This window comes from Pseudorasbora parva, chromosome 8 (assembly GCF_024679245.1).
Source record: "Pseudorasbora parva isolate DD20220531a chromosome 8, ASM2467924v1, whole genome shotgun sequence".
Lineage (NCBI taxonomy): Eukaryota > Metazoa > Chordata > Actinopteri > Cypriniformes > Gobionidae > Pseudorasbora > Pseudorasbora parva.
The window spans coordinates 47,962,513-47,977,025 of record NC_090179.1 but is presented as its reverse complement, the minus strand read 5'-3'; positions in this window follow the sequence as shown (position 1 = coordinate 47,977,025).

Here is a 14,513-nt window from a genome sequence, read left to right as displayed (position 1 = left end):
TGTTCTGCTGATGATCTGATGGTGAATAAGGATCCACTACAGAGACTCACAGTCAACAGAATCAACAGAGACTGAAGATACAGTGACTTCACTGTTATAAATTAAGACTTCATTTAGATTTCAACAATCCTCTGACAGACCTGATGAGGCGGCAGTGAAACACCTTTTATTTCACAGCAGCAAATCACAGATTAACCATTTTATTTCTATAAACACACAGTATACACTCAAAAGGTGTGTGTTTTGTTACAGAGAGAATATAGAGCCTGAATGTGTGTGAGACCAGCAGAGGGAGACACACTAATGAAAGATTAATTTACCAGGGTGTCCGCGGGGTTTTAAAAAGTATTAAAAAGTGGTAAATCAAATTTGTCAAATTTAAGGCCATTTAAAGTGTTAAATGTGGTCTCAGAGGTATTATTTTTTTCCACATTATTTTTTTTTTTTCAGACTATCAGGTGTCCTATTCTGATTTAAATTCTATCTGGGTTCGCATTAGTTCGTTTAAATATGGGCTTTAGCATATCTGGGCACATAATCAAAGATCGTTCGTCTCCGTCTCAACCAAGCGGCAACCTCCCGCGATCTCTCTTGAAGCCAATACGGAAGTAATGTAAACTGCAATTCCTCAACTGGCCTCTAGGGACAGGCTCCAGTAGGGAGCAGACTCTCATTGAGCCCCATGTTAAAATTCTCAACTTTAAAGCAGAAAAAAACATGTTTACAGCCTGGTACAAATTGTGGTTCTGGCTTATAAGGCTAATTTTGATCTTCATGACAACTGTGAGGGGGGTGAATTTTTTTATAACTCATTCGTTTACATTATATAAAAGGCTTGTTTGAGATGCGCCTCGCCTCGCCTGAAAAAAAGGCCAGACTAGGCGGCTGCAGTGAGGGGAGGAGTGAAAGAAGTGCAGGCAAGCCGGACAGTTCTCTCTTCTCGTAGTGGATCAGACACCTGCGAGATCAGGTGTGTGTGTGTGTGTGTGTGTGTGTGTGTGTGTGTGTGTGTGTGTGTGTGTGTGTGAGAGATTACAGTTCTCTCTTCTCGTAGTGGATCAGACACCTGCGAGATCAGGTGTGTGTGTGTGTGTGTGTGTGTGTGTGTGTGTGTGTGTGTGTGTGTGTGTGTGTGTGTGTGTGTGTGTGTGTGAGATTACAGTTCTCTCTTCTCGTAGTGGATCAGACACCTGCGAGATCAGGTGTGTGTGTGTGTGTGTGTGTGTGTGTGTGTGTGTGTGTGTGTGTGTGTGTGTGTGTGTGTGTGTGTGAGCCTGTTTATGTGGTTTATGAGGACACAAATTTGTATAACTATATGGGTATTACACTGGTATTACAATATAAATGTGGTTTATGAGGACATATCAAATGTCCTCATAATTCAAATGGCCTTAAAAACATACTAAATGATGTTTTTTTGAGAAAGTAAAAATGCAGAATGTTTCCTGTGATGGGTAGGTTTAGGGGCAGTGTGTGTGTGTGTGTGTGTGTGTGTGTGTGCGCATGTGTGTGTGTGTGTCTGTGTGCGTGTGCGTGTGTGTGTGTGTGTGTGTGTGTGTGTGTGTGTGTGTGTGTGTGTGTGTGTGTGTGTGTGTGATGGGTAGGTTTAGGGGCAGTGTAAGAGGATAGAAAATACGGTTTGTACAGTATAAAAACCATTACGCCTATGGAGAGTCCCTGTAAACCACATAGACCAACGTGTGTGTGTGTGTGTGTGTGTGTGTGTGTGTGTGTGTGTGTGTGTGTGTGTGTGTGTGTGTGTGTGTGTGTGTGTGTGTGTGTGTGATTACAGTTCTCTCTTCTCGTAGTGGATCAGACACCTGCGAGATCAGGTGTGTGTGTGTGTGTGTGTGTGTGTGTGTGTGTGTGTGTGTGTGTGTGTGTGTGTGTGTGTGTGTGTGTGTGTGTGTGTGTGTGTGTGTGTGTGAGAGATTACAGTTCTCTCTTCTCGTAGTGGATCAGACACCTGCGAGATCAGGGGTGTGTGTGTGTGTGTGTGTGTGTGTGCGCCTTTATTTCAGGCGAGGCAAGGCGCATCTCAAACAAGCCTAGCGCCGACGGCGTGTGACTGTGACGTATGTCAATCCGTTTGCAGCTCCTCCTCCCCGCCTGCACTCGGCTACTCTCGCCGATCGCATGCATCCAGCCGCAGCCGATGTCCAACACACCTTTAAGCTTCAGAACGGCTTATCGGAATCCTATGGGTGACGTCACGGACGCTACGTCCATATTTTTTTACAGTCTATGGTCTCAACCAGAGCCATATAAAAAGAGAGTTGCGACACTCTTTGATCTCGCCGCCACGGTGTCACATGGTTCATAGAGCGCTCAATAGTTCCAAACAACTCCGCGCTGTCAATCCAGTTGAATGGGATTAAGCAGGATAGACAGTAGAGTCACTATATTTGCAGCAATTTCTGGCTAATATTAACACAATATGTGCATCGACTTCGACTAGGCTTTACAGTGGCAGTTTATTCACAACGTTAATATTTTTCTTGAGTGATATGGTTATTTTATTTGGGTCACGCGAGTAGCTACATCATGATTTTACAGTGTTGAGTGTTGTAGCCAATCACGGGCATTTCTGTTGAAAATGATGACCAATCATATGTTTAATTTACCTTGAAGATAATCCCCTCAGTACCGATCAAAACAGTTTTCCGTTTTTCCAGTTTAATAAATTATAATTAACATCAATATACTGTAATGATTTTTTTTACAGTAAATTGAACATATAGGTGCATATATGCACACATATAAGAGCATATAGGTATATGTAGCCTACATATATGTGCATGTACATAGCCTATAATATAGGAAAACGGCAATTTTATATATGTCACACATAAAAAAACCTATATGAAATCCTATGGTGAAACATATATGTTTATATAGATTCTTTCCATGTGGGGTGGTCATTTCTTTTACCAATTTAGTGTTGTTAACTTGCCGATGTTATTTTATGATTCTTGAAGCATAGCCTACACAACAGGTGAATACAGTATACATAAATGATGCTAGCATATACAGAATTTACACAAGAAAGAAGCTTTAAATAGTGTTTCAAATCAAAACAGGGCAACCAATGTAATTCAACTCAAACTTTATATCAGGCGCTACTGACTTCATAGGAAACACATTCGACAGAAAGATCTCAGAGACTAAAAACTGTTCAAATATGACAGATAACATCTGGATATAGTAGTTTTAGCAGCGCCGCTCACGTTATCTAACTGCAGTTTTCACAAACTTATCACAGTTATAGAAATGTAATATTTGGCTCAGGTTTTGTTGTTGGTTAAAAACACTAAATAATTTAATTGCTGAATTACCAATTATTAATGTAAATCAAATGTGTGTGCAGTAATACTTCTCCTTTGTGAATGTTGAGATCTATTTTACTGTGTCTGAATGATAACTTATAACAGATTTCCTCCTGCTGTCGATTCTAAATCTATTCTTTTTTGTATGTTCTATATCTCAAAAAAATCTGTGTAAATAATAGAAAGGTCGCTGATTAACACTTGCAATTCAGTGTTGTGATGGTTTTAAAAAATATTCTGAATGTAGTAAAAAAGTATTAAAAAGTAGTAAATTTAACTTAAGGATTGCTGTATATACCCTGTAATAAACGGAGAGAACAGTTTGTCCCGATGGAAAAGCGGCTCCAGCGGTCTATTTTAGGCGAAGGGGTATAAAACAGGATTGGGATTGGGCCTTAGTGCTGCAGACGCCCTCTCACGAGCAGCAGCAGAAGTAGAGCGAGGACAACAGAAGGAGATGTGGAGATACATGTGAACATGGTGTTACTGCGTTTCCTGTGTCTGATGCAAAGCCAAAGCAAAGAGCAGAGCAAAGCAAAAAACACACCGGATCGCAAGATGACATCGATAACATGAATAATGGAAGGCCGACGGGATCCTCTCCAAAATATAGGGATCTAAGAGCTGTGGATGAAATTCTCCTGAAACAAAACAGACTCGTCATTCCACAAAGCTGGAGACGAGACACACGACACAGAATCCATGAAGCTCATCTCGGTGTGGAGAAATGTAAGAGGATAGCGAGAGACACAGTCTTCTGGCCTGGAGTTAACAGAGACATTGAACATCTGCTGAGACGGTGTGGCACATGTCAGAGATTCAGACACAGGCGGATCAAAGAGCCAATGATAATTCTGGACTGACCAACATCAGCCTGGGAGAAAGTGGGAATGGATCTCTTCATCTGAAAGGCCATCATTATTTAGTGCTGATTGACTATTACTCAAACTGCCCTGAATTAGCCTTACTTCCTAACATGTCCACAAAGTGTGTGATAACACAAGACATGGAATAGCACAAACGCTCATCGGTGACAATGGCCCGTGTTTCAGCAGCAAAGGGTGGCCAGATCTTTCAGTGCAATATGACTTCAAGCATGTGAGCTGGAGTCCAGAATACGCTCCGTCAGACGGCAAGGCTGAGAAGGCCGTTCATATTCTCAAGCGACTCCTGAAGAAAGCTGCAGACAGCAAGTCTGATCCATACCTTGCTCTGCTCAATCCCAGAAGCTCTCCATTAGAGTGCGGTGCGGCTCCGGCTGAGACGCGGACGAATCGGACACTTCGCACTACACCGCCATCTTGCTCAAAACAGAACAGACGTGTGGAAATGAAGCAGAGGTTCAATCGACTGAAAGAAAAGCAGAAGTTCTGCCGTGACAGAGCTGCGAAACATGTGCGACCACTGATGATGGATGACGTATGAGAATCAGAAATGAGGAGAACTGGAGCAAGAAAGCCGTCGCCACGCAAGAGGAGCTCCGAGATCTGATCAGGGGAAAACCGGCGATGGACAGATTCTCAGAAGAAACAGAGACTGAGAAAGAGTCACAAGTCTCGATTCAAAGCAATCCTGAGTCTGAGTCGACGGCATTATCTGCATCGTGTGCAAAGGATGAGTGTGATCTGCACACACACAGTCAAACATCAAACAGTCACACAGTTACACTGAGAAGATCTACAAGACACATCAGAAAAGCTGAGAGACTCAATGTGTGAGACATCGCTTTAAGTTAGAGCGGTGAGAAAGTGCCTGTGTTTGAGTTTAACACTTGAGTTAAGATGTTACACTGAATGCAAACTTAGACACATCACAGAATAACATTATGCTTACTGTTGAATATTTCCTTTAAAGAAAGGGGGATGTAATGATATCAGATGATGTTGTTCCCTGAGATCACCACTAGAGGTCACTGTGTGCTGATGTGATGCTGTTGGAACACAGAATGGCACAAACAGAAGAAACTGAGCAGATAGAAATAAAGACACACATGTTATTACTGCACTACAGATTGTTTCATTGCAAAATATTCGAGAAAACAATCATCTGTGATCTCCTCCTCCAGTGAATAGAGACTCATAATAGCACAGAAACACAATAAAACAGAGCTAAACGAGACTAAAAGAGTGTGATGTGAGAGAACAGAAGAGATGGCTTTAAAACATCAGGATTTATTCATTATTTAATGTGTCGCCATCATTTCTGTCCTTTCCTCTCCGTGAGTTTTGACCATTTCAGTAATTCAATTAAAAGTGCAATAAAGTGATCAGAGCAGGAGAAATAAATGAAAACTGTTCAAGAGTTGACAGTGTTTTTACAGTATGGTTTTCATTTCTCTGATTCTTTCAGGTTTATGTCACATCGCATTGATCCACATTTGGAACAATCATCTGATAAATGACTAAATGTGATTATAAACATGATCGGAGGATGACAAACTGATTTCATATCACACAGATGTTATCAAACAGTCTTTCCCTTGAGCAAAAATAAAAAAAAAGCCACTTTATTCACAAAATATCAATCTCTAACGCGCGTTCGCGCAACAACGACCGCTCTCGCGCATGCGCCGTGGTGCTCTCGTGAACGCGCGTCTCCCTCGTCACAAATAGAAAGTGAGAGTGAGTTTTCCTCTCGCCATCTTAAGCAGGCAAAAACAGTTCATCAAAGGGTTTACCGTTAAAGTTGAATCAGGAATGTCCGTGTGTCTTTCTGATGTTAAAGCTGGAGGATTGGAGAAGCTGTATCTTGTAAAAGTTTAATCGAGGTGAGTGTTCAGGTGTGTGACTCCCTCATATTAATATGACTCATCATTTTTAGTGATTGTTTGTTTGATATGAAATCTTTAATGAAGGGTTTCTCGAGGTTTCTTTAGTGTATGGTGAGGTCTGTGATTCTTCAGAGGTTTAACAGCAGATGTGTTGTATTGGCCATTTCACGCGTTTGTTGGCTTTTGTCCTGTTTGTCCTGTTGGCGTTGGTCCGGTTTGTTTTCCTGTGCCGACATTTTGAATCAGTGCCGCAGTAAGGGGATTGAGTTTATCTTAATGTGGAATAACAAATAAACCTGATTACAATTATACTGCCAAAGCTGCCAACTTTTCAAAAAAACTTAGAGTGAGATTTGGTGGGGCCAACCAAAATGTACAAAGCAGAAATTGCAAAAATAAACAAATAAATAATAATAACTCTCTCTATATATGCATCAGAATTTGAATGGGGTACTATTGTTTGTTTGTTTTTTTTGCATCTTTATGACGGTTTGTATATACATGATCCTATAGACACACACAATTTTAAAGCACTAGAGACAGTGGCGTAACTTAGTAATGATGGGCCCACTGAGGGTATGACAAAAATAGTAACACTTTAGTTTAGCGTCCAATTCTATATTAGGATATTGGCTGTTTATTGTTACTTATAAATCAAATATTATGGCCTTATTCTGTATAGGACCTACATCCCTTAATCATAATAAAGGCACGGTTTTATAATCACTGAGATTCCACATGTGAGGTAGTTAGGGGGGTTCGGGGCCATGCACCCCCGAGACAATTTTGATTTCTATAATCTACATATGTGCATTTTAATATGTTCTGAAGACCAAAAAAAATTGATAACAATAGCTTAAAAACCATGTCAGGGATAATTTTCATCAGTGAAGAAAGTTAAACTTGTTTAATTGATATTTGTCATATGAATCATTTTCGCAGACACGTTAATTTATTGAAGGCTACTGGGAAAGGTAATTATGTTTATTAAATTAATTCACAATATGCACACATTCATTAGGCTACTAATCTTATGCCCAATACAGGCAGAAAAAAATACGGAACTATTTAATTTACTGAAGCCTACAAATGGAATTGATTTAGACCATTTTAGTTGGCCGCCCATGATTTAGACCAACTAAAATCAGTAGCTTAGTTTGGTATAGTTCTTTTTGCGTGCATCTCTCTCCAACACACACGCTCGTATTCTTGATTTGCTTTGGGGTTAAAAAAAACTGGCTAACTTCACAGCGTTATACGGTTAATGAACATCCCGACGCCGTTTAGATGAATCGCCTATATGTGAATATGTGCTGTGCAATTATTATTTTAAAAAAACAACAATAAAAACAACAACAACAAATACGACATTTTAAAGAGAAAGCGTCTGATCTGATCATATCAATATGGATACGTTTGCACCAGCTCTGCAATTTAGCACTCCAGACAAGTTACATCTATTACACTTTATAAAATATAGCATAGCCTATTGCTTTAAAGGCACACATATAATAACTATCTATAGGCCTAATTAAAACATCTATTCAAGAAATGTATTAAAAACAGACAGACTTAGCCTATCATTTGAGCTTTACTGGAAGGCCCCGGAAACAGGCAAGAGGTTTCGTTACGCTCGTCAATCGCGCCGGCGAGTTCTGATGTTTTTTTCCCTCACTAGTCATGATAGCGGATATCATTTTTGGTCATTCAGATAAATGTGAGACATAATTTATAATAAACTTACAATAACAACAAAACTTTGTGCTTTTGTAAAATAAAAACGGTGCACTTTCTGTCTGCGAGAGAATCTGGAACTCACTGAATACTTATCACATGACATAAACATGAAACACACGTCTAAAGAAAGCTTGAAATTGCTACTTTTAAATCAAACAATTCACATTTTAGAGGGAAGTGTGAGTGGAGCGCACTGACACACAACGGAATATCTAGCGCAGCGTCACACCAGTCTGCGTCGCTCACATGCTCTGATGAAAAGGTCGTCAGGATCCTAAGCGTGGCGGTTGAGTGCGAATGCCGTGTGATTTTCCAATCTGAAACCAGTGCATTTCATTTGAAATGTGAGTGTCACAATATCATGTGGAGTCACTCTGTCGCCAGTGGCCCGTTTGCGATGTGGGTAGGGTTGCACTGAAGTTACGCCCCCTGACTAGAGCCATGATTTTCTCTAAATAGAACAAATCGATTATACATCATCAGCTTACAGCATACTTTATACAGGGAAGAAAAAGGAAAAAATCTGTCTGTCCTGTCTGTTGTGCGGCTCTTTTTTTTGCTGTGGCTGATCTAAAAAAAAAAGTTTTGTAGTAAAACTACTTAAAGTAGTTAAGTTACATTCAAGCTACCCTTATGAAAAAGTAGCTAGCTATATTGAAACTACTTTATTCTTCTTCTTTTTTTACAATGAGATTGTTACAAATAACTGAATAACTGTTAATGAAGAATGTTGTAATATTTGGGGTTCCAAGCAACATAATGCAATGTAATTATGATTTCACAGAGTATTGGGTGAATTCGGGTTTATTGGGACACTTTTCCCCAGTCATTTCAATGGATAAACTGTCAGAATTATTGCACAAAATTCTGAAATATAGCCTATATCTCAAACTGGCTGTCAAAGTGCAAAATGGCTACAAATTTAACATCAGTGCAAGAACAAAATGTATGCAACTTAAATGAGATCCTCAGGAGTCAGGATTAGGCTAAAGATGCTCAGGTTACTCACAGCACATGATGTGGATTAGCAATCAAAACACGTCTTTGGGCTACCTACAGGCGGAGGCACTGACAAAATGGCTGAAAAAAAACATACCTTTCAAAAAGACGAAATCCATATTCTTCTAAGGAGGTGGAGCGGGAAAAGATATTATTTTCAACAGATTTAAAGGGCATCGTACAAACAAAGAGAAACAAAACATCTGGGAGGACATTGCTACCAAATTAAAAGTTAAAAGTAAAAATTATTAGTTAAAAAATCGGGTAAAGCGGTCTGCAAGAAATGGCAGGACTTTGCAAGCCTGACAAAAAGGAAGAGGGCACTGCAGAGGACTGTCCAATACATGGCTGGTTTTCGTGCATGTCAGCAAGTCATTGACATATTTTTTTGAGTTTATCTTTATTTTGCCCAGTCTTTAAAGTATATTTTATACATTACTTATTTTATTCTTTTTTTTCTCTTTTTATTTTTGCTGTCATTTAATTCAGATGTGTATTTGTATTTGTTTTTTTTTTTTAACCTGCCCTCATAAAAATAAAAAAATAAAAAATAAAACCTTATAGGCCTAGTGTTGTCACAATGCACTTGAATAAAGTTAAAGGTGTAATCTGCCGGTTGTCTTGTAGGTGAGCTCATAACTCTCTCTTCTTACTATACACTTCAAGCTTTACGATTACTCCAGAGCACTCGTAGATCTACGATCATTTTCAAGTGCTACGTAAGTTACGATGCTTTTGGGAAACAGACGTTAATATTAAGATCACTCGTATGATGGTTTTTACGATCAATTTAGGCTTACGATGCTTTTGGGAAATGCAGCCCTGTTCAGTTTAAAGGGGTACTTCAGTGCTGGGAAGATGAATCTGTATTTAAACTGGGTCATCAATGCAGTAGAAATGTGAAATTATTTTTGAATTTGGTGTCTTCTAGACTGAGAAAAGACAGAAAATTTATTTTTGTCCCATGGGGATGAAAGACAACAATTCCCAGAATGCTACGCTGCCCTGTGAGGCCATTCCCAACACCACCAACTTGATTACTGTGACTGACCCTGCGTCCCAATTCGCATACCTGAAGAAAGGTAGAAGGCAAGAAAGGCATTCATGCCTGAAGAAAGCTTCAGGCCCAGACGGCATCTCATCTGCTTGTTTGAAAGCCTGCGCTGACCAACTGGCCCCAGTCTTCACGCAGATCTTCAACAGATCATTGGAGCAGTGTGAAGTTCCTAGCTGCTTCAAACGCTCCACTATCATTCCCGTCCCCAAAAAAACCAAAATCACTGGACTAAATGACTACAGACCTGTTGCTCTCACGTCTGTTGTCATGAAGTCATTTGAAAGACTGGTATTGGCCCACCTAAAGGACATCACTGGACCCTTGCTGGATCCTCTTCAATTTGCCTACAGAGCAAACAGGTCTGTGGATGATGCAGTCAACATTGGACTGCATTATATCCTGCAACATCTCGACAGACCTGGGACCTATGCAAGGATCCTATTTGTGGACTTCAGTTCGGCCTTTAATACCATCATGCCTGATCTCCTCACAGCCAAACTGACCCAGCTCTCCATACCATCCTCAATCTGTCAATGGATCTCTAGCTTCCTGACAGACCGGCAGCAGCGAGTGAGACTGGGTAAACTCACATCCAGCACTCTTACAATCAGCACTGGTGCCCCCCAGGGGTGCGTTCTCTCCCCACTGCTCTTCTCCCTGTACACCAATGACTGCACTTCTAAAGACTCCTCTGTCAAGCTTCTGAAATTTGCAGATGACACCACTGTCATCGGCCTTATCCAGAACGGTGACGAGTCTGCTTACAGACTGGAGGTTGAACAGCTGGCTGTCTGGTGCAGTTATAACAACCTTGAGCTGAATGCGCTCAAAACGGTGGAGATGATAGTGGACTTCAGGAGGAACATCCCAGCACTCCCCCCACTCACCATCATGAACAGCACTGTGGACGCAGTGGAGTCATTCAGGTTCCTGGGAACTACCATCTCTCAGGACCTGAAGTGGGACAATCACATTGACTCCAATGTGAAAAAGGCTCAGCAGAGACTGTACTTCCTTCGTCAGCTGAGGAAGTTCAACCTGCCACAGGACCTGCTGATTCAGTTCTACTCAGCTGTCATTGAGTCGGTTATATGCACCTCTATCACTGTCTGGTTTGGTTCAGCTACCAAATCAGACATCAGGAGACTACAACGTACCATCCGGACTGCAGAGAGGATTATTGGTGCCAAACTGCCAACCCTCCAGGACCTGTACTCTTCCAGAGTGAGGAAGAGAGCGGGTAAAATCATCACAGACTCCACTCACCCCGGACACCTCCTGTTTGAACTGTTACCGTCAGGACGGCGACTCCGATCACTGGCCACTAGAACATCTAGGCATAGGAACAGTTTCTTCCCACAGGCCATTTCCCTCTTGAACAGTTAGCCCCCCCCCCCAAGGCAAGTGCCTGTAAGTGCAATTATTCCCACTTTTTAGTGCAATATCTCCTAAACTCAGGTGATTACTTATATTATTTATTATTTATATTTATTCTCTCCACCCAAATACTGTAAATGCTCATAATCTACGTCTTCTGACTAAACGTAACCGTGACCTTATACTGTTCATATTTTTCTTCATTTTTTATTCTTAGAATTTTTTTATTACCGTGTTGTATTGTATTGTTTATGTGCACTGGAAGCTTCAGCACCAAAAAAAATTCCTTGTGTGTGAAAGCACACTTGGCAATAAAGCTCTTTCTGATTCTGATTCTGATACTATCCATCCTAAATAGTATTCGAAAATAGAATTAGTATGTCCCAAATCGTAGTATGTTGAAAAGAGTATTCCAAAGATTCCCGGATGGTTTACTATTTCCGGTCCGAATTCGTAGTATGGATCGATGGGCACTCTAACGGCTGATATTGCCCACAACCCATTGCGAGTTGGACGAGGATTCGATTAGAACTACAAACGTGGATAAAAGCGTTAAAAAACTACAAACATGACGGCTGTGCGAGTTCGACGGTTAAGTAGAGAGGTTTAGATAAAGGGGTTTGAGTGACCAACTATCAATATTTTACCAGTCAAAAATATATTTATTCAGTGTTGTCCACATTATATTTCACCTGCAGCAGCATTGTGAACTTTTTTAATGGCACGTTTGGCCATTAACTGTTAAATGCATCATTATATTTAAACTGCAAACACACGAGGAGAGTCTCTGACCCACAAAGACCCACACATGGCAGATCAACGAGCGGCTACATTTCTCTCCGATACGGCAGGAGATTAAACTGAATGTGGAGGGTTTGAACTGTGACGAATCTGACGATGATTGACAGGGCAGATAAACGGTGACGGGATGCTCGTAACTAAGCGACAGAGTCCGTTAAAGATGGCGAAGTAGTATGTCCCGAAGCTTGCATACTTTTCTGCTACACACTCAAAAGTATATACCTTTTCTTCACAAAAAGAGTACATACTTTTAGGACGTAGTATAAGTAGGTGAATTGGGACGCAGGATGAGTTGAAGACACTAAAATTAAAAACTGAACGTGTTTGCACTAACTGCAGGAGTGATGAGAGCTGAGGTAATCGCGACTACACTCGCGGCATACATTCACAATGCGAGTTCAGTCTGGCGCGTTTCAGTTCATGCCTTTGCAAGCTTAACTTTCATATAAATTAATTTGAGAAGTTAAAAGACTTGCATTGCTCACCATAGCTCCGTTTAAATGAGTGCCTGCCAGCTGAGCTCTCCCTGCGAGCTGAGTGTAATCTCCCATCCCCCATGCGCGGGTTCAAAACATGCGGAAATGGCTCCCTCTGCTGGCTGTAGTCTTTAGCCTTTGGGCAAACATTCCTCCTATGATGCAAAAATCGTCAATTTGCATCATAGGAGGAATTTTTCCAGAAATAAAATGCATTAATCTCTTGTCTCAGGGGGATATGAGGGGGGAAAGCACAATTTTTTGAATATACTCCAGGGTTTCTACTGATACAAAGCCATATGCTAATCGCTGTAGTAACCCTTTAAGAAAACTATTATAATGGGTGCGTCTCAATCAGCTCCCTAGTTCAGTAGTCAGGGCACTAATCAGGGAGTCAGCCCATTGATTTATGTCCTGATCAGTTCCCTGACTCCTGAACTAGGGAGCTGATTGAGACGCACGCTTTGTTATGGACCTGGGAAGGGCTGATGACGCACTCTTAGAAGAAAAGGTTCTATCGGCGCTACGTAGTTGGAACCCCTAAAAGGTTCACTGCAAAAATGCTCTTCTTACTCAGTATTTCTGTCTTGTTTCTAGTCCAAACATCTCAACATTCTTAAAACAAGAAGTATTTACTAGACAAGCAAAAGTAATGGTCTTATTTTGGGGAAGAAAGAACTCAAATTTAAGAGTTTTTGCTAAGATAAAGAATTTTTTTTCTTTGATAAGAAATGCATTTTTTTGTGCAGTGTTCTATCCCGTTTTAAGTGCCAAAAGGGATCTTTCTTGTCATTATAGAACCCTTTTATTATAAAAGGCTCTTTGGAGTATACTCAACCTTTTAAGGGTTCCAAATCCGTAGCGGCGATAGAACCTTTTCTTCTAAGAGTGATCACATGCTCAGATTAGCTTGACCAATCGGCGGAAAGGGCCGTCTCATGACCGGCCACATGTAGAAAACGAATTTTGAAGTCATTTATTAGTTTTTTTACCCGTGAAACAAAAACGAAAAATCAAGCCGAATCTCCAGGTTTCGTTTTCATTTTTTTACGAAAAAATGAACCGTTTTTTCGTTCTTGCTTATTTATTTTCAAATGGGAAAATAAACTATCAAAAAGTACACGGACCAGCACCGACCATAAGGCTCCAATCTCCTCCCGATAAAGCATAGTCCCTCACTGACAACTTCACTCCGAGAAGCCTCGGTTTAGGGTGCGTTCACACTTGTCATGTTTGGTTCGATTAAAACAAACCCTGGTGCAGTTGCTCGTTTAGTGCGGTTCATTTGAACATATGTGAACGCTGCCATCCGAACCCTGGTGCGCACCAAACAAGCGGACCGAGAGCGCTAAAAAGATCTTCCGCTTCCGGTCCGCTTCCAAACGAACTCTGGTGCGGTTCGATTGATTTATGAACGCAACACGGACATGTAAACGGACCAAAAACAGGACGTATAATGTCACAAGATGCGACGCATAGTCAGCTGATTTTACGACGCGGAAAGATCGGTGTATCCAAAATGAGTAACGTTAACGTCAGAGGGCAAACGTGGAGCAACGAGGAAGAGCCTCATCAATATTTGGTCAGACGAGCATGTTTCGAAAAAGCTAGAAAAAACACACAAAAAGCAAACCTGGCTCTTCTCATCAAAGCTCCTGTGTTGCCCATTATTAGCAGGTGCAGACGACAGAACGGCCGTCTCTGTTCTGCACAACGGAGGAAATCCTGATGCTGTTTTGAATGTTTTGAACATTTCATGAGCTCTTCATGAGTTCTCAGCGGGTAAAAATAATGCCATATGTACACGCATAAAATGATCGCGTTTAATCCGGCACACAGCGTTGTTTTGAACATTTCATGAGCTCTTCATGAGTTCTCTGGTAAAAAATAATGCCATATGTGTTACACGCTTAAAATGATCGCCTTTAATCCAGCACACAGCGTTGTTTTGAATGTTGTGAACATTTCAT